This window comes from Rutidosis leptorrhynchoides, unplaced genomic scaffold (assembly GCF_046630445.1).
Source record: "Rutidosis leptorrhynchoides isolate AG116_Rl617_1_P2 unplaced genomic scaffold, CSIRO_AGI_Rlap_v1 contig348, whole genome shotgun sequence".
Taxonomy (NCBI): domain Eukaryota; kingdom Viridiplantae; phylum Streptophyta; class Magnoliopsida; order Asterales; family Asteraceae; genus Rutidosis; species Rutidosis leptorrhynchoides.
Window position 1 is genome coordinate 59,403 of NW_027266586.1, and position 7,497 is coordinate 66,899.

The following is a 7,497-nucleotide window of genomic DNA, read 5'->3' on the forward strand; positions in this document are numbered from 1 at the left end:
ATGATTATTAAGAGTACAAGTTGGTATTCAATGTCCATGTTAAGTCTGCTGAAAAATATAGAAAAGTCTCAACATGAAATTCAATAATATAAAATTAAAATATCCAAACATGAAAATATCCCAATATAATGTACGATGAGAATGGCAACAAAATATATTAATAAAATTCCATAAAATAATTGGGTGAATCAAATAAATCCCTTTTTTTTCCCACAACCTTAACCCAATTCTCCATTGCATTAACTTTCTGGATTTTCATCCATGCTTTCCTGTAGCTATCACCTTCACAAATTATACCAATTGTTGCACTATATAAAGGCTCTTCCATCCGAGTCCATCCAACTTCTTCATACATTCTTCAACATCAGGAGCAATATTTTAATTATTAACTCCAATGCAATGTACATCTTGTCATCTATTTCTGATTGAGATGACAATTTTTTTTTCTCAATTTTGATCAACCAGGCATGGTAGGTTATGATGGAGAATTGTTAACATCTTCATCATTTTGGCTACTTGGATTACTTTCTTCTTCGTAGCATCTACATCTATGATTGGAGATAAAGATGAAGCACCTGATCTAGGAATATTACTACTAGGACTCCAACCAAATAATCTAGATGCAGTAGTGCCCTCAAAAAATGCCTTACAAAGATCCAGAAAAGGGAAAGGTGAACTTTTGAGTATTTTTACTTCCAGATGACCCTATATCAATAAAGCAAAACATAAAAGATATTAATATAGAACTATAATAATTAATATTACGAAATAAATTAAGAAATTTGACATATAACCAACCTGTATGTAGGCATTCCATTCAGCACTTGTCATATTAATGGCGTGAGTTACGGGATCATAAATGTTTCCTGTATTTTAGTTAAAGGCAACTATAGTGTATATTTCTCCTTCAGGTAATTATAATGATTTTTCATTTGTTTTTTATTGACCATAAAAGCATGAGTAGTTTCAATAACTTTTTTGACTTTATTCCATGAGTCCGATTTCAAACTACTTCCAAGTCTTCCATTTAAAGCTACTTCTTCAATACATACTTCTAAAAAGGTTTTTACTACCTCCAATTTCTTCCAGCTTACTCTTTGAGTTTCAGTAGATTGTTCCATCTCTGAAATATGTGTGTGTATATACCAAATACCAACAATATAAAATACGAATAATCTCATCGAAGAATTATTCAAAAGACGATTTTTGGATAAAAAAAATCCTAAATTTCCTTTCATATCCAAAATTAAATATCAAATTTTTATATTCCAGTATTTGATAAGTGACAACAATATAAATCCTAGAGGTAATTGTCATATACGAGAAAAACATGGCTTTTATTTTTGACCTGACTTTCACTTTTGATTCAATATTCATCTTTGCTTTTCAATTCGTAAACAAATCATCATACAATAGTTACACGTTCAAGAAAAAAAATTAATAATTAATATAAAAATAAGAATTTTAAATTCTTATTGAGAATGAAAATTGTCAAGAGATTGAAAGCAAGTCTCTGACTTTATAGAGTTTTGGATTTTGAATCAGCCTAGATTAGGAAGAAAAGATGTAGGCTGCTTGAGGAAAAAAAAAGGTTTGTGAAGGCAAATATGAAAAGACGTGTTGGTTTAGAAAGAAAATAAAAGAATATTTTAACTAATTAATTATGGTGATTCATTAACATATGAATTTTATTAAGTTAGGAAAGTGTCACTTAATAATTATGGTGATTCATTAACATATGAATTTTATTAAGTTAGGAAAGTGTCACTTAATAGATCGGATATTTTCAGAGATAACAAGTGATTTTTTAATAAAAAAATAAACATTCTTAATGAACTAAAATCCGAATCACTAAAATTAAGAGGAGTATTAAGACCCATTAAATTTAAATAAATAGAACCTAATTCTCTTAAATAATTAATAGACAAATGTCGAAATCCAATTTCCCAATAACATAGGCAATAAGAACAATTTAATTATGTTGTACCTATTATCTATTTATAGGATAAGATTGGTGAATTAAAACTTGCCATCTGATTTTATTTTTATTATATTTATTTTAAAAATTAAATAAAATATTGTGTTTTGATTTGATTTATAATATCAAATAATAAATATAATATACATGTATATATTGTGTATATTAGTTTTCTTTTTTCACGATTTAATTTTTATATATATTATTATCATCAATTTTTCAATATTTATCGAAATTTTTTTCAATCGAATTAGATATATGTTACGTACAACAAACCCATCTAACAGACAAGTCCTGTCTGTTAATAGTATAATGTTACAATCAAATGAAACATACAGAATGTTAAAAACATCTCTACGAATAAACCAAAATAAACATGAATTAACTCTACTCCTTGCCAATTACCCCACAACTAGCAAAGCTGGTTTCGTCCTTTCTCAACTCCTGAATCAACGTTAAACAATCTCCTTCGATCTCTATTCCTTTAATTGGAAATTGCATTGACATCAGGATCGTTTGTTTAGCTGGAGAAGCCTCTGCACGACTTTGAGCTATTCAAGTAACCTGCTGTTGCAAAAATTACTATCCCCCATTCATCTCTGAGAACGCACCGAAACTGATTTTTGTGTCTACCTCTCACAAAGGATGCGTCAAAGTTTAATTTAACCCAACCGTCGTCAAGAGTCTTGCTAACGAAACGACAACAATATTTATCTCCATTCTATTAAGCACACAAACCCATTGATTAAACCCAATTGCTGCATGACTACATCTCTGACAAATGCCTTCAAATGTGCATTTATTCCTATTAAGCCAAATCCACCAAACTGCTAGACAAAACCTCCTGATTTCATCCCTGTGACAGATTCTGGAAAATCCAATCCAACCACTTCTTTGTGAATAATAATATTATTAGTTAATCACTGAACTAAAGATGTTAATAAAAGTATAATCAATTTTATAGAGTTAAACTAAAATATCAAAGATCATGCACGGACAGATCACTCGTTGTAAACAAAATCTATTCGATTTCATAAGGTATAGATGAAGCTCATTAATTATTAATCACAATAACTCAAAAAAAAAAAAAAAAAAAAATAATGTTTACCACATATACTTAGTATTTTTTGATTTAGAAAAGAAAACGAAGCCTTTTATTATGTTTGTTACCGTTTCTTGGGATTTGAATGGTTGTGTGCGCGATGTGTACGTAGCGTAGTTGAAAGGGGAAAAGTTTATGTTTGGCTTTTGAGCTTTTTTGTCTGTGTACAGACAGAATCACATACCTAAATCAGTTTCGAAACTTAACAAGCTACGGTTCGGTCAGCCTATGGTTGGTTTGTTTTCAACTGTTAACTTCGCCGGCGTCGTACAGTCACGCCATGAGACTTTTTTTTTCATCATCAATTTTTTAAAAGATAAATTAAAAATTTATCATAATAAATAATCTTTTTTTAAAATTTATTTATAAAGAGTATCTATACTTATATAGATAAATAAATGCCTCCTCTGTTGATTTTAATTTAGAAAGCCTTACAATATTACTAGTAATAGATATTAGTCGTAATAATATAATATCGAAAACGGAGCGGTCCCCTGAAGAACGTCAGTGTGTGTATTACGTCCATCACATCCTGATAAAATCGTGACGGATGGATCTCTTCATTCATGTTTCTTTTAGTTTCGCTGATGAAATAATAATTTTATAAAAATTCATAGTAATTTTTAACAGGAGGATTGTTTTTTGTACGAGTGAGTGCTCCAATTTTTTATTTTGTCTTTGACAGTAATCTACTGTAAATAACTTCAAACAGTATATTTAATAAATAAATATATATATATATAAAAAACCAACATGTTTAGATTTTTAAATTACACAAATGAAAAATTAAAATATCTTCACGACTTTAATCGCATCCCAAGATTTCCTGACTGATAGTATCAATTTTGCTGTGAATTCACTCTGTTGCATTGCATAAATCTGCCCTCACTGTCAGATTGCCACGTGTATAAATCCACCAAGATTCACGGCATTTACCCCTGGCTGTCTGAGCCTACTAGACAAAATTACCGTCATATTTTATTACTGTTATGTAAGACAGTAATTGGGAGAAAGAATTACACACAGTATAACATTTTTATGATAACTAGAGGTGTTAAAACGGGTCTATATCTGTAGGTCCGATTCGTGAACTAGTAAAATAATAGGTTTGGATTTGTAAAATTGATTGGTTAATTATTGACCCAAACTTAAACCAATTCGTTTATTTAGGACTCGTTCGTTTTGACGCTCACGTGTTGTTTGGCCTTGCTTTTTGATGCTCAAACATGAGTTTGTGTTCGGTTTGGAGTATTTGTACAGTACTCTAGTCAAATAACTAGAGTTATTTCTAACTAGAGTTAGTCAAAAACAGAGCTATGAGCAGGGACCACCAATAGCAACGCCAACCACCAACAGCAACGCCGACCTTCATCTCCGCCATTTCCTCTCCCCCGTCGCCGAGGTCTCGTCGCACGCCACCACCACAGATCGAAACTCCTCCGCTCGCAGGCCTCCAAGACTTCAGATCTACATCTCTTTTTCACCGTCACCGACCTCTCTCTCCGCCATGAAATCGAACCACCATCTAAGGTCGGTCAGTTAGGGTTCTTGATTTTTGGGGATTTCATATTATGTTGTTTTAAATCTGAATTAAACTCCAAAATTGTGATTATGGAATGAAAATAATCAAAACTCATGTGGTTTTCGTCGAAATCAGTGTAGGAATCGACGGAATGGCCAACAATGTTATGGGATGAGGATATGGACTTGGGAGAATTAGCTGAACTGGTTTTATGCATTTTCAGTTTCTAAGCAATTTTGACTTGAATCAATTATAAATTCTCGTAATTTAATTGATTACCTTTCTGGAAGGGGTTGATTATAAAACAAGAAGCTTTTCAAGTTGTGGTCTGGTCATTGAAGCTGTCAAGAATGGGGAGGTGGGCGGCGGTTTGGAAAGATATCGGGGATGACGGCCATCGACCTTGCTGTGACGATCTTTAGACGGCGGCTTCTTGACTCAGCTGAGATTAATTAACCACACCAAATTGTTTTAATATTATTTTAATCTAAAATAGTAATTGTCTATGAACCCCCAAAAAACAACGAAAAGCTACTAAAATCAATTTAAAGCAAAGCAACTTGAGACAACTTGGAGAAAGCATCCAAACGAACGCACCCTTAATGGGTTGGATTGATCCAAATTGTTGGACTGATTGCATGATTTGTTAACTCGCTTAAATTTAATTAATTAAAATATTAAAAAAATCATAAATATATATATTAGTGATATCTATTAAATTATAATCCTAATATCATTATTGACTATACATTTTATAATATTTATTTTTTTATTTGTAGGTGAAGATGAAAACGTGTATAGTTCCTACTTTTCAACTAGCTCAAGTTCAAATTGTCAATTTTAGAACCGATCAAATTTCAAATATGATAGAAATTGATGGTAAAAAGTCTTAATTATGGAGTTTAGGTCGGGTTTAATGCTCCTGACAACATCAAATGTTAGATTTATATTATTTCGATTTCTACAATTTCTTTATGTTTTGTTGTCGAACTATGTCCACTGTATTTTGTTGCTTTTACTGCAACTACTTTAAATTTTTGGATGTATTGCTAAGACCATCGATGTCATGGATTTATTAAGTAATATTGGAGAAGTTTTCGTTTGAGAATGTGATTGCATCTCTTCATTAATTATACTTATTCATTAAAGTCGCATATTTGTGTGTTATATATCGACACTTGATCGGTATATTTATGCATGAGCTGGTAAAATGAATGAAAAATAAATAATCTATTGACCTTTTTTAATCCATTGAAACCGTTAATCCGTTTTGACATTTTATCGAGTTTCATCCGTTAATTCGTAGACTCAAATTAATGTATTTGAAAGTTAAATTAAATTAGAAGATGACTGATAATTTTTGAAATATATATGTAATTAATCAGCGGGACCTATCTGACGTTGCACAAGTCAACACCGTCAAGCTGTCCACCACCTTTCGTGAATGTCACCCCGTCTCCCCCAGCTCACTTCCCGAGAAAGAAGAAACTAACGTCTGATGTTCGTTTGTCAGCCAACGTTGACAACTCTTTAACTTCGCCACTGATTTTTGAACAAAATCAAATAGACAAAGACAAAGTTGGACAAATATTTTATCTCCCATTTATTAGAATATTTATCCCGAAAAGATGAATATGATATGTAGAAGAGTGCCATGCAAGTAACGGGATATATACAACTTTATCCATTTGTTTTTTTTTTAAATCAGTCCTCCTCTTTACTAGTGCTTTTTAAGTATGAGCAACTGCGTTAACCGCTACTGAACCATCATCAATGAATTTACAATTTACATAAAGGAAAAAAATAAAATAAATGCTAGTACTAGTCTACTAGATTAGTATTCCTTCCATGATATGTTTTCCTTTTTACTTTTTATTTTATCTCATTTTTATCTAATTTTTTTTTCATTTTTTTTAATAACTTAAAAAACATACATTTAACGGAGAGAATACATTATTAGTGTTACAATGTTGTCATGAATTATTTCTCTTTGTACGTGTTTTGAATTAAAGCTGGCGATATTAGACTATTATTTTCTTGTTTAGTACAACAGTTATATAGTATTTTCGGATAGAGGGGAGAATACTTAATATTAATTTCGTTTTAAAATAGATGTAAATTTTTTAATATAATTTGTATGTAAAAATTTGTATTTATTTTAATACAGTATTTATTTTGGGTTATGTATGCATGTATGTATACTTTAATTTAAATTATATTCCTCTTACTTTTGTTTGTTAGGCTTTAGTTTGAATGTTGTACTTATACCTTTATAATCGAATATCATACTAATCTCTTTTGTAGTATAGTATGTCGTTATAAAAGAAATACATGAAATCTAGACGTGCAGTGCAGCATGAAATAATGACAAAGAAAAAAAAAAGAACTGAATTTCAAAATGCAAAAGTTTGCTAAAGCTCAAATTAATTTAATGAATCTTACTTTCAAAAATTTAATGAATCTTAGTATGACATCATATTAATCCTTGAAGATTTGTGATTTTATGGTACACAAGTGCGTTCGTTTGGTGGTTTACGGATGTTCGAGCATGTTCGAATTTGTTTCAAACTGTCTCAAAAAATTTGTGTTTTACTAACAATGGCAAAACATACGTTTTTTGAGACAATTTGAAACAAGCTCGAGCATGCTCGAGCATCCGTAAAACACGAAACTAACGGACCCTAATTTTGCAAAAAGACATTGTATGGTTAGATGGTACTTATAAATGCAAGTCTGGTCAACAACGTTTGTAGATAAAATTATTTTTTAAGATTGATTAACGATAATATTATTATTCATAAGGTTGATTGAATATGTAAAATTAAGCATCGTGATACATAAATGCAAGTATTAATGAGACGTTACAAACTTCTACAAGTAATTTCGTATATAATA